Raw genomic sequence first — 18,050 nt, forward strand, 5'->3', positions numbered from 1 at the left:
CCTGCTAGTGTTGTAGTGCTGTCCAGTTATGACAAGGTTACAAATGGAAAAAATAGAGATATTTAAGAGCATACTTTAAAAAAGTATAACCTTGACCACATGATCAAAATTAATACCACTAACACAGTGATATTATGGACACCATGTATCTCTAGATACAATACCCCATGAAGGACAAAATATCATTATGTAATATTCTGGCCAGATATGTGTAATTTGAATCTAATCATGAGGAAATATCAGATAAATCCCAAATAATGAATACTCTATACAAAAGGAAGTATTCTCCAAAAATGTCAGTGTCATAAATGCTGAAGTTTGTTTCTTTTTTTTTTTTTTTTTTTTTTTAAATTTTTATTTATTTATTTTTGACTGTGTTGGGTCTTCGTTTCTGTGTGAGGGCTTTCTCTAGTTGCGGCAAGCGGGGGCCACTCTTCATCGCGGTGCGCGGGCCTCTCACTGTCGCGGCCTCTCTTGTTGCGGGGCACAGGCTCCAGACGCGCAGGCTCAGTAGTTGTGGCTCACGGGCTTAGTTGCTCCGCGGCATGTGGGATCTTCCCAGACCAGGGCTCGAACCCGTGTCCCCTGCATTGGCAGGCAGATTCTCAACCACTGCGCCACCAGGGAAGCCCTGTTTCTTTTTTTTAAATCTCAATTTTAGGGCTTTTTATTGCCAAGAATTCTTAGTTTTACCAAAGGATAATTATTCACATTTCTGTATCTGCAGCAAATTTTGACTCAATTTATTTACAAAATATCTTAAGCACTCATTTTGATACTGTTTTGACTACTTTCTTAGCTTGGATTGTCTAGGAAACAGAGTCTGAGCAAGTTTGAGGACTGGCACTTCATTGAGAGGTTTGTAATCTGAGGACATCAAGAGTGAGGAAATAAGCAAAGGAGGCAGAAAAGGAGGGAAAATAAATTTAAGGATGCATTACTGAACTGGCCACGGTTTCATGAAGAGGTATAGTGAAGATGTCTCTGGGAAAACCAAATGTAGAAAAGAAAGAGTCTGAAACAAAGCTTATTTCTAACACTATTTACTTTATACCACATTTGATCATTCAGTGCTTCACTGAGCATCTGCTGGTTTGATATCAGAATACTACTGAGAGTTTATCCCTAATTCACGACCTCATGGATATCTCTACATCCTGTGTTGAGTTTTTCTGTAGAGAAGTTCTTTCAAGTGCAGATTATCTTCCACCTTCCTCTTTACTAAGGAGAGCCAGTGGGCAGTTGAGGTTCCATTTCTATATAGGAGAAGCTTAATGGTTGGAAGTAGGTCTTAGAGCTTGCACTCTACATGGAATGACAACTAGTTTCTTGACTTCTCCTGAGTTAAGCCTTTATGATACTTACTTTTAAAACTGCTATAAATCTAAAAAATAATACTAACTAGTGAGTATAACAAAAAAGAAACAGACTCACAGATACAGAGAACAAGCTAGTGGTTACCAGTGGGGAAAGGAAAGGGGGAGGGTCAAGATAGGGCTGGGGATTCAGAGGTATAAACTACTATGTATAAAATAAATAAGCTGTAAGGATATATTGTATAGCACAGGGAATATAGCAAATATTTTATAATAACTATAAATGGAGTATAACCCTTAAAAATTGTGAGTCACTATGTTGTACACCTGAAACATATAATATTTAAACTATGACAATAGAAATTTAATTAATTAATTATTTAAAAAAGAAAACTGCTATAGACTTATATTCAGATGAAAGTAAAAAAAAATAATTCTAAAGCCAAGTAGAAAAACGTGAGGGTGTTAATATGTTTTGGGGATACCCTGAGCCCACTTCCCTTCATCGGTTAAAAAGGCCAGTTTTAAGCAAAATGGTAGCATAGTGAAAGAATTTCTTTTTGCTATCCTTCCACTCTCCTCTTTTACCATGTCTCTTCCCCTACCCCCAAAATACACAAATGTCTGGAAAACTCATGCTGCTCCTTGCCTGTCTGTGGCACTCTACCCCTCGCCCCCAGCTTGCCCTTTAGATAGTACCTTTTACTCTTACCTCCTGTAGGAGTTTGATAGGGCTGTCATCACAAAATACCATGGACTGGGGGGCTTAAACAACAGAAATTTATTTTCTCACAGTTCTGGAGACTAGAAATCTAAAATCAAGAAGCCAGTAGGGTTCGTATCTGGTGAGAGCTCTCCCCTTGGGTTGCAGGGTCCTCATATGGCCTTTCTTTGGTGAGTGCATGGGGATGGGGGTGGAGGGTGGACAGCAGTTCTCTGGTATCTCTTCTATATGGACACTAATCCTATCAGATCAGAACCCCACCCTTATGACCTCGTTTAACCTTAATTACCTCCTTAGATGCCCCATCTCTAAATACAGACACACTAGGAGTTAGGACTTCAGTATGCGAATTTTGGAGGGACACAAATAAACACCCCCATCCTAAATCTTCCCTCAAACCTTACCTTCCCCTAGCATAACCCTTAGAGACTTGTTTTTTGCTAGGTGTCTATTGTGATGAACTAATCTGGGCTCACAGACTAGTTCTGCTCTTAAAGAGGGATTGACACAGGAAAGTATATAGACTCTTATTCTTTGGAGAATATCAGTTTGAAAAAAGCATTTCATTAATTATCTAACCATCAAGCACTGCTGCCCATGTCCAGCCCTCCACCCAAGCATTTGCTATATGTGGCCTCAGGGACCCAGATACTTGGTGCCTAGGCATCTTTTTTTCCATTTCTGGCATATATTGTTGGATTTTTTCTTATTAATTGTATCAATGATGTTCAAAGAAGAAACTCCACATAAGAATGGGAACAAAGACATGGAAATTGAACATTCTAGATTTAATTTCCAGTTCCACTAATAATCTATGAATAATCCCAGAAAGAAGGTAATAATAAGTCTTATACTGCGGTGACTTGTGAAGATAACTAAGATTTATTTATTATTTTGAAAGAGTTTGTACCAGTTATCAATTTATTCCTTCTCAGCTCTAAATTCACCCTTCAGTACCTGCTCTGCAACATTTCTCCCTTACAATGAGCACATGTTAAACTTTATCTATAGAGAGCACAGGAGGGACATTGCAGGAGGAAGAGGGCTTCTCTTCCTGGTTCCTGATTGTTGCATACTGCTTTTTCTAGTTCCTGCTGCACCATCTATTAGTGGTGCAAATGTGTGGGGAGAGACTTCAGGCTCTTCTCCAACTGCCCACAGTCCCTCAGCAACCTTGCAGACCCCAGCTCAGGCCTAGTGACCACCTCAGCGTTGTCCTTCCAATGCACACACCATGCACTCTGAGCCTCATGCTCTCAACAAGGCCTCAACTCCCTCTAAGCCCAGAAGCCTTGGCTCACATGCACTGGGAAGGGAGACCACTTAGGATGTTCTCCCAGTAGACTAGGCAAGATATAATGACATCTTTTACTAGGGCTATTGAAGTAGAGATGGTGAGAAATGGCTGGTTGCCAATATAATTTGGAGTTAGAGCCAATAAAACTTCCTAATGGACTGAATGTGGGGTATGAATTAAAGTGAGAAATCAAGATATTTATACCAAGAAAGTGGATAAATGACAGATATAATTTATTGAGATGGAAAAGATTTAGGGAAGTCCATATTTGGGAATTGGAGAAAGCAGATGGAAACCAAGTTTTCTATTTTAACCATGTTTAATTTGAAATACTTATTAGACATACAAGTGAAGAAATCAAGTAAACAGATATACTAGCATAGAGCTCAGAAGAGAAAATAATGTTGAATAAAATTACAGTCATCAGCATATAGATGATGATGGCTCTGGATGAGATTACATAAAATCTAGATAGAAAATGGAGAACGGGGAAGGAAAGAGGAGGGGATGAATGCGGAGGAGAGAGTGCTTTGGGATGAACTAAGAGTAAGCTTAGGACACAGAATTAACCATTGGCTTTGGTATTAGTTTTTCATTGGTTGAGATGGTTGGTAAGAAACTTTTCAAGGGCACCAGTATAAACAAAACCAGTTTAACACTAGTACTAGCTCTAGTCCTCTGAGGGTTGCTTTTTTCAAATCTTATTTATTAGACAAGTATTCCTTCAAACCAACCATCTCATTATTACAATAAACCATTTGGTACTGTATTTTTTAACTTCAGCTGTTGGTTTGTCAGCAAATTGGAAAGCACAGGTAGAAATTGATGACATTTGAGACATTTTTATTTCCAGGCATTTATACCAGCTATTATTACCATTTGATTTCCAGGTCTTGCCCTGACAAATTCACACTGATTAAGTGAAAATCAGCCTGGGAACTGTGAGGATGGGTAGGGTCAGGTTCCTCATGGCAGTGAGTTCTTGGCTGGACTCAAGCAAGCTCTCCCATCACTCTTTGCCCCACCTTGCTTCTCCCAACACTGATCACACATTAATTGAGCTCCTTTCCTTGCTCTATTTTTCTTCCCCAAAGCTATCATTATGTCTCATTCTATTATGCTATTTATTTTCTTATCTTTTTATTATCTGTCCTACCTCACTCCCATGTAGTATAAAGCTCTATAAAGTCATAGACTTCACTTGTTTTATTCACCCCTACTGTACCTGTTACCCCTGTACCAGAGGCACCTACAAGGTACCCAATCTTGTTGAACAAATTAACTTGTCAGAAATTAGCTTGGTTGAAACTGGAAAAATCACATAGTGCAAAAATTAGTTCATTTCCTCAAAATTTAGAGGAGTATAATATGTAATGAATATATATTATGTAATGAATACAATTATTATAATAAATACACACAATATACTTGTGTGTCAGCACAAATTACGACTAAGTTTTTTAAGAGATAGTATGCACTTCAGGAAGTTATCAATTCACAGATTACTCAGGCCTCTGTCATTGTCTCTGAGGCTGGACAGTTTGGAAGGGATATGTCTCTTCCATTTATATTTTCACCCTCAGTATGAGATCAGAAAAAGAGAACAAACATGGTAAAGGAACATCTGAAGGCCAGCTCTAGGGGCACCAAATTAGGAATGACCTTCACAGACATCACAGATCCATCATATTCCCATTCTCATTCATTCATTCTCTGTCTGTCTGTCTCTCTTTCTTTCTCTAAGTTCTGACTTCCCTTGGCCAACTAAACACTCAATTTGGCCAACTAAAACACTTAAAACACTTAATTTGCCTTCATTGCAGTATATCTTTCGCACTCCAGAATATGCTCTTAACCAATATGCCAATTTATAAAGTCTATTAAGCACATCAACCTATAGTTTGTTGCAGATGCTGCATTTTTCCCCCTGGATTCTATTTGTCTTTTAATTTTGTTTAACTGGCTCCAGTACAGGAGTTGGAACTAAATAAAAATGTTAGCTCCAGTTTCTCCCTCCCTTAAAACATACATGAATTAAGCATATACTTCAGATCAAGCACAATGCTGGGTACTGGAGATACAAAACTTAACAAAATACAATCTTTTTCTCAATGGACTGACTCTTGCCTGGATGATAGCAGTGCTGATACTGATGCAGATAAAGTAACTTTTTGTTTTTTCCTGAACCTTCCTTCCTTGTCTCTGTCCTCAGGGGAAAGTAGAGGCTTGTTCACTTCTATCACTTCTCAAAGATGACCAACAGTATGTTTTCTAAATTTTATTATTACTTTATTATATAGTTTATATTAACTACATATTTGTTTATAGACATCTTCAAGGGTTAACTATGTAACTTCTTTGTATAAAGACTCAAAGTATGACAGTAATTGCATCGCAGTGGCCTGCTTTTAGTTTTGGGAACATTCCAAGCTTTTTCTTCTTCAAAGCCTTGTTAATGTTCTTAGTATGTATGAGGCTCTGCTGGAATGATCTTCCCTTGGCTCTTAGGCACAGTTAGCTCTTCCAACATGAGGCCACCAGAACCACCTGACATAACAGCCAGTGCCACCACTATCCCCTATCATAAGACTCATTTGTTTCCTTCATGATATTTAACACAATTTTTAGTCATTTCAGTAGCTTGTTTTCATGTGGATTGTTTCCCTCACTAGACTGTGAGTCAAATCCTTGTCTGTCTTGTCCACAGCCATATCCCCAATGCCTAGCAGAGTGCCTGGTATATAATAGTTGTTGAGTAAATATTTGTCAGATAACAGGAAAAGTAAGGAGGAAGAGAGCAAAGGGGGAGGAAAGGAGGGACAGAGAAAGAAACCTCCCCAACCTTCAATCATCTTGTACTTCTTCTGAACTCCTAAAGGGTCTACTGTCTAGTAATCTTCAAAACACTTTGCTCATTTACTTCCTAAAATAATGTATTTAAATGATATCTGCCCTCACACATGTTTAAATTGATATCTAAAATTTGTTGTCATAAGTTTAAACAAATGCAAAGGATAAACATCCTACACATTGTAAATACTAGCATTTAAAATAAATCTATTACACAATATTCTTTGAAATGTATCCAATGGGACCTAAATACAATAGAGATTTCATATCTACCACCATCCATTTTAAAAAGGCACAAAGGGACTTCCATGGTGGTGCAGTGGTTAAGAATCCGCCTGCAAATGCATGAGACACAGGTTCGATCCCTGGTCCAGGAAGATCCCACATGCCACGGAGCAACTAAGCCTATGTGCCACGACTACTAAGCCTGCGCTCTAGAGCCCGCGAGCCACAACTACTGAGCCCGTGTGCCACAACTACTGAAGCCTGTGTGCCTAGAGCCCATGCTCTGCAACAAGAGAAGCCACTGGAGTGAGAAGCCCACGCACCGCAACAAAGAGTAGCCCCCACTCACCGCAACTAGAGAAAGCCCGTGCACAGCAACGAAGACCCAACACAGCCAAAAATAAATAAATAAAATAAATTTATTAAAAATAAATAAATAAAAAGGCACAAAGATTCAGCCATACCACTCCTAGACATACTAGACTTCTCTCTTAGAGAGAAACTGGTGTAGAGGTCCTCCACAGGATATGTACAAGAATATTCATAACAACTTTATCAATAATAATTAAAAGCTGAAGAGAAATCAACTAACTGTTCCTCAGCAGTAGACGGGTAAATAAATTATGGTACGTACAAGCATACATACACAGGGATATTATACAGCAATGGTTCTCAAACGTTTTGGTCTCAGGACCCCATTATACTCTTAAAACTTAATTGAGGACACTAAATTGTTTTAGTCTATTTAGGTGTTTCTATCAATATCTGTCATATTAAAAATTAAGACCAAAAGATTTTTTAAATTTTGTATTAATTTAATTTTAAAATAAAAGTAACAACATGGATAAATCTTGAAAACATTATGCTAGTGAAACAAACCAGACACAAACGGAAAAATATTATTCCATGTATAGGAGGTACCTAGAGTAGTCAGATTCATAGAGACAGAATATCAAATGGCCATTGCCATGGGCTGGAGGGAGAGGCAAATGGAGAGCTTTTGTTTAATGTTAAAAAGTTTCTGTTTGGGAAGATTAAAAAAGTTCTGGAAAAGAATGGTGGTAATGGTTGCACAACAATGTGAATGTACTTAAGGCCACTTAACTATACACCTAAAAATGGTTAAAATGGTAAATTTTATGTTGTGTAGATTTTACCACAATTAAAAAGTAACAATAATAAATCCATTATATGTTAATGTACATATTTTTATGACAACTATATTTTCTAAACAAAAATATTAGTAAGAAGAAGTGGCATTACTTAAAATTTTGCAAATCTCTTTAAGTTTGGCTTAATAGAGGACAACTGGATTCTAATACCTGCTTCTGTTTTCAATCAGTCATAATATGTTATTTGGTTGAAGTATATGAAGAAAATTTGGCCTCACAAAGACATATAGTGGAAAAGAGAAGGATTATTCCAATAGCCTTTTCAGAAAATTGCAAACAGTCTTCTTTAATACTACATCAAAACTTGGTAAGTGTGGGCTTCCCTGGTGGCGCAGGGGTTAAGAATCCACCTGCCAATGCAGGGGACACAGGTTCGAGCCTGGTCCAGGAAGATCCCACATGCCGCGGAGCAACTAAGCCCGTGCGTCACAACTACTGAGCCTGCGCTCTAGAGCCCGCGAGCCACAATTACTGAGCCTGCGTGCCACAACTACTGAAGCCTGCGCACCTAGAGCCCACGCTCCGCAACAAGAGAAGCCACTGCAATGAGAAGCCCACGCACCGCAACCAAGAGTAGCCCCCGCTCACTGCAACTAGAGAAAGCCCGCACGCAGCAACAAAGACCCAACGCAGCCAAAAATAAAATTAGTTAATTAATTAATTAATTTTTTAAAAAAAGCTTGATAAGTGGTAGTTTCTTAAAATATTGGTTCACCAAAATATTCCAAATATTGACACACTTCATTGTATAGCAGAAAAATCACATTTGTTCACATCACCACCAATCTCAACAGAAATGTCATGAAGTCCTGGGAGGATGTTAAGTGAATATAAACATTCCAAATTTCTAATTTTTGTCTGGAAATGCAAATTTTAACAATGTCCGCAAATATAGTCAGTTGTTTGCCTTGGAGGAGCAGGCTCACAACATATTTTTTGACAAAATACCTGCCAAATATCTAAGTCTGAGTAATCATAGTTTGTTCTTGGTTCTTTTAGGTAAAAATGGTGTTCTATGGAAAAGCAACCATTTCAGTTCACAACTCAATTGCACAAGTGCTTTCTCCTGAGACAATCATCATACATATATACACAGAAGTAATTTATGTGTACTTCCCATTTAAGCACAAAGAAAATTAAGAAGACATGCACTAATCTCAGCAACACAGGAACAAAAGGGAACTTCATCAACCTGATAAAAGACTAGTAAATTTACTAGTTATTCCTAATATCATAATTAATGATAAAAGGCTACATGTTTTCCCTCCAAAGACTGAAAACAAGGCAAGGATATCTGCTTTCCTTGCTTCTACTCAATACTGTACTCAAGAATCTAGTCGGTGTAGTAGGAGAAGAAAAAGAAAAAAAAGCATATGAACTGGACAGGAAAAAAAAAACTGTCTTTATTCACAGATGACATAATTATATACATTAAAAAATTTCAGCAATATCTACGAAAAACCTGCTAGAATTAATAAGTGGGTTTAGCAGGTTCACAGGATACCATGCTAATATATAAAAATATGTGCAATTAACAACTGAAAGTTGAAATGTAAATAACAATATAATTTTCAAAAAATATAAAGTACTTAAAAATAAATCCAACAAAATTTGTGCAAGATTTCTATCCTGAAAACTGCAATATATCCATGAGAGAAACTTAAGAAGATGTAAATAAACAAAGAGATATACCATGTTCATGGATCTAAAGATTTAATATTGTTAAGGTGGCAATTTTCCCCAAACAAGTGTATGGATTCAATGCACTCTGAATCAAAATCCCAGCCTTTTTATAGAAAATGACAAACTAACTTTAAATTATATACAGAAGAGCCAAGCATCCATAATAACCAAATGAATTTTTATTTTTTTCTTCTTCAGTTCTTTAAAATAGGCCTGTTTAAAACAAGATTTTAAAACAAAGAGGCTGTCAGCATGGATCCTAAGACGTTAGAAAAATAATAAGAGAACACTATGAACAACATTATGCCAACAAATTCAACAACATAGATGAAAAAGACAAATTTCTTAAAATACACATTGTATCAAAATATATACAAGGAAAAGCAGAAAATCTAATAGGCTTACATCTAATAACCACATTGAATTTATTATGAAAAACCTTCCCCAAAAGAAAACTCCAGGGCCAGACAGTTTCAATGGTGAAAACACCAGTTATACAAATGTTTTTCAGAAAAGAGAGGAGAGAACACTATTCACCTCATCTTATGAGGCCAAGTGTTATGGGCTAAATTGTGTCCCCCAGAAAATTAATATGTTGAATTCCCAACCCTCATTACCTCAGAATATAACCATATTTGGAAATAAGATCCTTACAGAGGTGATTAAGTTAAAGTGATACTGTTAGGGTAGGTCTCTAATTTAATATGACTGTTGCCCCTAAAAGAAGAAGGAGTGGCACCACGGGCATGTGCTTGCACAGAGAAAAGGCCATCTGAGGACACAGCATGAAGGCAGCCATCTGCAAGCCAAGGAGAGAGGCTAATGAGAAACCAAACCTGCCCACAACTTGATCTTGGACTTCTAGCCTCCAGAACTGTGAGAAAAGAAATTTCTGTTGTTTAAGACACCCAGTCTGTGGTATTCTGTTATGGCAATCTTAGCAAACTAATACACCAACATAAGCATAATACCAAAACCTGACAAAGATGGTAAAAAAAACTACAGATTACTATCTTTCATGGATACAGAGGCAAAATCCTTAACAAAACACTAACAGACCAAGTCGATAGTATAAAAAAAGAATAAACCTTCAAAACTAAGTAGGATTTATCCCAGTAACACAAGATTAGTTTAAGATTTTAAAATCAATTGTTAATTCACTATAGTAACAGACAAAAGGAGAAAACCTATATGATCATTTTAATAGATACAGAAAAAGCATTTGAAAAAATCCAACATTTATTCCTGATAAAAACTTCCAGCAAACCAAACATAATATGGAACTTCTTCAAATGAATATATGGCATCTATAGCATAATTAATGGTGAAAGATAGAATTGTTTCCTCTACAATGGGAACAAGGCAAATATACCATTATAACTATTTCTATTCAACATTGTACTAGAGGTCCTAGTCACTGTAAGAAGGAAAGAAAAAGAAATAAATGACATTAAGATAAAAAAACAAGTAAATTGGGCTTCCCTGGTGGCACAGTGGTTGAGAATCTGCCTGCTAATGCAAGGGACACGGGTTCGAGCCCTAGTCTGGGAAGATCCCACATGCCGCGGAGCAACTGGGCTCGTGAGCCACAACTACTGAGCCTGCGCGTCTGGAGCCTGTGCTCCACAACAAGAGAGGTCACGATAGTGAGAGGCCCGCGCACCGCGATGAAGAGTAGCCCCCGCTTGCCACAACTAGAGAAAGCCCACGCACAGAAACGAAGACCCAACACAGCCAAAAATAAATAAATAAATTAATTAATTAAATCCATATTTTAAAAAAAGGAAGTAAACTGTCTCTATTTGCAAATTATATAATTATTAATGTTAAAAATCACAGGGAGTCTAGAAAACAGTTACTAGAACCCATAAGTAAATTTAGCAAGGTCATAGGATACAGGGTTCATATACAAGAATCTGCCAAAAGTAAACATTAAAGATATATCCTTATATACTACAGCAAACTTGGAAAATGAAACTTAAAAAGCCATTCCATTTACAATAGCACCAAAAAAATTATGAATAAGTCTAACAAAAGATCTTTATATTGGAAACTGCAAAACATAGTTAAAAGAAAGTAAAAAATATCTAAATAAAAGAGAGATATACAACCTTCATGGATCAGAGGATTCAGTATTGTTAACATAACAATTCTCCCCAAATTGTGGTATTGGTGAAAGGATAGACATATAGATCAATGAAACTGAATACAAAGTAAGAAACAGAGTGTGCCCACACACGTGTATATGTGTGTGTATGTGGGGCGGGAGGGAGTGTTTTGACAAAACTGCCAAGTTAATTCAATGGAGAAACAGAGAAAGAGTAGTCTTTCCAATAAGTAGTACTGTTACAACTAGATATTGGGTATCCATATTTTTTTTAAAAAAGCAGAGGGACTATCAATCCTAAAGTCACACCATATGCCAAAATTAACTCAAAATGGATCATAGTCCTACTTGTAAAACCTAAAACCATAAAACTTATAGAAAAGAGTATCATAGAAAATATTTATGTCCTTGGGTTAAGCAAAGATATTTCAGAAAGACATCAAGAGTATGAATCTAAGGAAAAAATAGTCATGCCAAGGTGCCAGGAGTTTTAACCATCATTGCTTTTGTACCATCAACAAAAACGTCAATGCACTGAAAAAGGCAAATAAATAAAACCCTAAATGATTATGAAAATAATTTTGACTCATGGACCCCCCCAGAAAACTCTCAGGTACCCCCCTCCAGGAGTTCTCAGACCCCACTTTGAGAATAGCTATTTTGAAATAATTAAAAAGAATGAACTCTGATGTATGCAACAATGGATGCATCATACAGACATAATGTTGAACAAAAGAAGCCTGGAACAAAGGAGAACATACCATATAATTACACTTACACAACTTCCAAGAACAGGCTACAGCACTCTATAGTGTATGAAGTCAGAATAACGGTTAACTCTGGAGTCAAGGAAGGAGGAGATTAACTGAGAAAGGTCATGATGGGAGGGCATCACCTATATCTTGATTTAGGTGGTGGTCTGTGTATGTTACTGTATGGATGTTATACCTCAATAAAAATACAAAAAGAAGTAATATAAACAAGTCCTTCTTTAACAGTTTTATGTCTTTCTTTTCCCCCCTTGAACTTATATTTCAATTCCACTTCCTTACAGAATATTATCCTACTGAAATAGATTTCTATATTTTAAAGTCTTTTATTAAACATCCTCTAACATTTCTATGCAATATTTCTAGGCATATTCTCAAGTAGGTCAATTTTAAGGAAGAATTCATAATGAAGCTAAGAATCTGGAAATTCTAGTTTGAAGATAATGGATTATAACATTCATTTGGCATTTCATACCTTAATTGTTAAGTATATTTTTATCTGTGTATGTCTTGTTTCACTAGAAGGTTAGTTTCTTAAAGGCAGGGATGAATCTCGAGTCTTCCATAGCAAAGGACCTGGCATGCAGTAGTTCATGGCTCATTGATTTATTTTCTCATTCATTCATGCAACAAAGATTTCTTTAGCGTTTATGTGTAGGATACTTGCTAGGCCCTGGACGTATAATAATGGGTAGATGGAGGGCTCAATAAATTCCTGTTGATAACTGATTGATAATTATCAGCTACATTTCAGAAAGCGTGTAATTCTCTTTTCTTCTGAACTCAAGTGCAGGTGCACTACAGGTCTGATTAACCCTGTCATAAAAATGGGGACACCAAGACACAGTAATTAATTAACTGCCTCACTTAGGGTCATGCACTTTGTCATGGCTTGAGTGAGGATTAAAACCCTTACAGTTTTTTTCCTGGACTGAGGTGCTATGGGAATTCATTCAGATTGACTGGAGTTCATATTTCATTTAAATGCTCTCATTTCACTTGTGCTATATCCACCTTCCCTAACTCATATTTCAGGACCTGCAGTCTGAATCAGTTTACTTCCACTTCAGACACTGTCAAGATAAATTAGACACTGAGGGTCCATGGCACCCTCTGAAGCAGAAGTGCTATTAGTAGAAAATATATAAGCAGGTTTATTTTCAATCTAGTGTAGCACTTTTTTGGAGAACGTATTTTCTACTATAAATGAAGTAGGAATAACAAACCTGAGTGAATTTTGAAAACATTTTAAAAAATTAAAATTTGACTTTTACTATACATCCTCAGGCAAGCATAGCCAAAGGAAGGTAAGCAACAGTAAATATTTTTATCTCTGACATTGCATCTCCAAACCATTCTGCTGAATAAGATCTGGCAGGTCCCTGACTGTGAGCAGAGATAGGGTAACAACTCTGATGATACATAAACTTGAACCAGATACAGCCTCCATTTTTGCTGTAATCATCCATCTATAGCCTAGTCTGTTCAGCTGACAAGGCATGTTATTAATAAAGCCTACTGTACCGTAAGTGCCTTGCCCTATGTGGTGTTTATATTGTTGGAAACTGTAATTGTCTGAAACAATGGCCTCTGTGAAAAGATGTGATATGTTTTGAGCTGTGTAAAGATCAAAATAATTTAGACTAATAATGGTAGCTGTCTGTGAAGGATTAAAACATGGGTTATGCTGCAGAGTTAATGACTTGGCCTTGCTTTCAAAGTTTTACTTCCATTCTGGTCCCTGTGAGATAACCTGGAATTTCATGCCAAGTTTCCCCACCAGAATGTAAACTCATTGAAGGCAAGGAGCTCTGACTTATTCACCAGCATCTTCCCAGCACATAACACAACACTTGGAAGAGAGTCAACACTGAATATCCGTTAAATGAAATAAATGAATGAATATGAGTACAGGAAAGAAATGGAACAAGTTTCAGGTTCAAGCCATTATCAGAGTTCCTGCAGCTTGTGACTTGGAATAGTAGAGTGGGACCCAATCTCCAGGAGATCAGTACTAATGGGGAGGGAGAAGGTGAAATGGAAGCAGTCTGAAACCAAGTAGCTGAGGATACCACGTGGCACTCACAGATTGCTGAGCCAGACATAAAAGTTCTGGGTAAAGAACCCTGCTGGGAAAGAAAAAGCTTGCCCTTGTTCTTCACCTCTCCACCCTCACCTGATAGAATTTAGACGAGTTCTTGCATCTTTCAACCTGGGTTCTCCTGAGACAACAAAAGGGGCTTCAGATCTCCTCTAATTCTCACTAATGGAGTGCTAGGTAGAACAGCCTGCAAGTGATGGCTTGTGGCTTAGGGACCACTGTGAGTGGCTAGGATAAGAGCAAGGTCTTAGATAGGTAGATAGACGGAAAGCCAAGTCTTGAAATGGAGCCAGATTACCTCTCCATTGAACTAGTAAAGACAGAATATGAAGGAAGATTTAAAACTTTAGAAGTAATGAAGGAGAGTAGATACAAAAACATTTTGAAGTAGAGAAAAATGAAGGAAACTTTTGAGACCTAAGCCGCAACATCTGATGTTGTTTGGATTATGCCCTCCTGCATGCTCAAGGAAGGTAATTTCTCTTCCCAGCATGCAAGGTAGATTATGTTTGGCATCGTTCTTTCAACAAGTAATTAGTTTAGGATGTGTGTTTGACACAAGTCTGCCCAATGGGACTCAGTTCTACTAGAGGCCTCTAGGAAAGGTTAACCTTCCTTTATTATGAAAGAGACAGAGACAGAAAGAAAGAAGTGGGAGACAACATCACTCTTTGTTGGATTCCCTTGACTGCATTTGATGCCAAGAAATGCTGAAGCTATGATGCTGCCTTGAAGGGAGATAGCAGGAGAAATTACCATTGTCTGAGGATGCCAGAGTAGAAAGAAGAAATCTAGTTGGGGCCTCAGTGACATACTTGAGTTGCTCGATTAACCAGTAAAGGAACCACCTTCCTCCAAACTTCTTATTTGATGGGATAATAAATTCCTTATTTTTCAAAAGCTGCCTCCAGTCTGGTTTTCTGTTGCTTGCACTTATGTTGATAGCTTGACTTTTCTAATAAAGGTGAGAGCATGTGTTACGAATGTGAAATGTGGGACTTGAAAAGTTTGAAACAGATATTTCAGCTTTTACCCATAGCCTCCATCTTCTTATCCCTTCCCCACTCCTACTGGACTCAGACAAGGGCCAGGAGACACAGGACTGGATGTAAAGGGACCTCTCCCTTCTCAAGACTTAGTCTTTGTTTCCGGCTCAAGCTCAGTGTGTTTGACTCTTTTCCTGAGGACATGTTCTGTCTCAGGAAGCTCCTCATTCACTCCAGTAAACAGGCTTCTGGTGCCTTGCCCCATCAGTTCCTCAGACATACCCAGGTGTGTCTGAACCCCAAGCCACAGCTTCGGCTCAAGTGGGGAGCTCCAAGCACAGCACCATTCTGTACCAATATCTAGCAAGGCTTTGTGGCCCTTGAGCAGAAACAGAATTAAAATGGTCAAGACTTAGTGATGGGAACTGGCACAGGCATGGGATAAAGTCTGAATGCAGGAGTTAGCATTGACCCTTGAACAATACAGGTTTGAACTGCAAGGGACCACTTAATACGAGGATTTTTTTCAGTAAACATACAGAACTCTTATGAAGATCACACAGCACCAAGCTTAGAACTCTGCATCTACAGTTAGTGTCAATACATGCGTATTAAGTTTAATTTAATGAGCAGGCTGTGGGCTGAAGGTCCAACGGTTTCCTTTCACAGACTCTTCTGTTCAGAGAGTGTCTTTCAACTACCACCACCACCTTCCCCCACAAAACAAAACCTTCAATGTTTTCACCTCGGTTATCTAAGTTTATTTTTATAATATACTTTGAGATTGGGAGTGGTAGAATAAATAGTTTTATTTAACTTACCAGGAAGAAACCGAAGACACAAAGAGATGATGTGACTTGGCCACGGTCCCAGGGGGCATGCGTGGCAGAGCTAGGATGGTCTCTAAGTCCCTGGGGGCTCTCAAGCCATTGTTCTGATGTCCCTGTATGTAATTGTTTTGACAGCAATTTCCCTGGTTCTCTCACTAGCCTGCTAATCACGCACGTCAATCACATGCAGGAACGCCATGGGCCTAGGGTCAGCCACAGTCTCAGGAGGACGTAATTCAAAAGAGAAAACAAGGCACCATAGAGCACTTTCTCCTTCCAGCATGTATGTCAGTTGTGGCCTCATGAGTCTGACAACGTGTGCAGGAGAGATGTTGTTTTCTTTCCCCCGAGAGGGAGAAAGGCTATATCAAGTGTTCTGACCACAGCTGAAAACCAAGTGAGAAATCCAGCAGTTTAAGGTCCTCTGACTAGAGAACACTCAATGATATGGGAAGAGTTCTCCACCCAATCTCTAAAGAATCAGGAGGGCTGTCCTCTTTCTTCCTCCTCAACGGCAGTCTCCGCAGTTTCACTCCAGTCTTTTAAGCGAGCCTGAGGGTGGTGAGGCTTAATGTGAACCTTGACACAGATGGTTCACACTAATTACTCTTCTCCTGCAGACCACTCGGCCGTCCTTCCTCATTTCACTTTCACTTTGGCGAGTAGCACCGAGGAGCCCAGAAACCACGGTCCAGGCCCAGACCTGGGAAAAGGCCCCGAGGAGCCGCGCGCGTGGAGCCGGGAAGGCGGGGCGGGAAGGAGAGCGTGCGCGGGGGTGAGGATGTTCGGGTGAGGCGTGGATTCTGGAATGCGCGTGTGCGCGGCCCCCGAGCACCGCCCGCGCGGCGCCGATTGGCCGGGGGCGCGCGGCGGGGGAAACCCTTGGCTAATCTCCTGCCACTCAGCCGGGTCGACTTCGGCTCCGGACCGCAGCGCCCGCGCGGAAGGACAAATAGTCCCGGCGGCGGTGCCGTGTGCCCCTCCAAGGCTGTGCTTACCCCGCCCGGGGCTGCGGGGGCCCAGAGGCCCGGGCGGCGGGGGAGGGGCGTCCTCCGCGGCTCCTCGACCCCCCGCCCCCTCCTCGCGACCAGACGGGTGGATTGCGCTCCCTTGGGAAACGTAATTGGATTCCGGGCTCCCTCCAGTCGGGATCAGCGGAAATCGGAGGCTGAGCCTGCAGTGGGAGGGGCGGGTGGGGAGAAGACGCCGGGGAGGGAAACTTGGTGAAAGCACCACTATGCCTTGAAGTGTCGGCGTGCTGGTTTCTGTGCAGGCCGCGCTAGAAGGTTGGGTGGTAGCGAAGGATCCGTGAAGATTGCCCCCGGTTCCCTTTTCCGCCTGGCATGTGACTCCTGCCCTCTCCACGTTGTTATTCTGAAATTCACCTGGTTGCCGATCCCCGGGAAGAAAACTATTTTGGAACCTTTGAGACTTTTAGACACCACCACTTCGTTTTTCTCTCAGAGCTCTACTTGGAGCTGAGATGGTGAAAGAACCCTGTGCAGTCTGGGATTTGGAGATGTGTCTTCTTAACGGGGTAACTCAGGAGAAAATAGCATTCTTACCAGAATCGTCCGGGAACGAAGAATATCTTAAGTCCTTGCTTTAGCAGTAGTAAACTTCTCTAATTCCCTTTCCCTTGCGGAGGTGGAGCAAAAGTGGGAGCTTTAAGCAGAGTTTTTGGCTGAAATGATAGGAATGTTCTAGGAATTTAAGAGACTAGCTCACCCCTCTTGTGATTTTTTTCCCCCCATCTCATTTACTGCATTTCACTCATTCATTCATCATCAAGCAAGCTTTCACTGGGGACTTTCTATGTGCCAGGCTCTGTTGTACTTACCAAGGATACATCAGTGAATAAAACAAGTACCTGCACTCATTGCAATTCCTCCAGTGGGGGAGACAGACTATACATTTACATAAACAAATAAATATACAATATAATGTCATGTAGCGCTAAGTGCTGTGGAGACAAAGCAGAGTAGAAGG

General features: G+C 39.5%; 1 long non-coding RNA gene across 2 annotated transcripts in view; it reads right to left on the reverse strand.

Moving 5' to 3' along the window:
• Positions 1–17,016, reverse strand: part of LOC309654368 — an 82,375-nt gene extending 65,359 nt beyond the window's left edge. For both annotated transcript variants that reach the window (XR_014260193.1, XR_014260194.1), the window contains exon 1: positions 16,053–17,016. This is a non-coding gene — a long non-coding RNA (uncharacterized lncRNA). The remainder of the gene's footprint in view (positions 1–16,052) is intronic.
• Between the last annotated feature and the right edge of the window lie 1,034 nt (positions 17,017–18,050).

This window comes from Balaenoptera physalus (genome assembly GCF_965194825.1).
Source record: "Balaenoptera physalus genome assembly, chromosome: 2".
Taxonomy (NCBI): domain Eukaryota; kingdom Metazoa; phylum Chordata; class Mammalia; order Artiodactyla; family Balaenopteridae; genus Balaenoptera; species Balaenoptera physalus.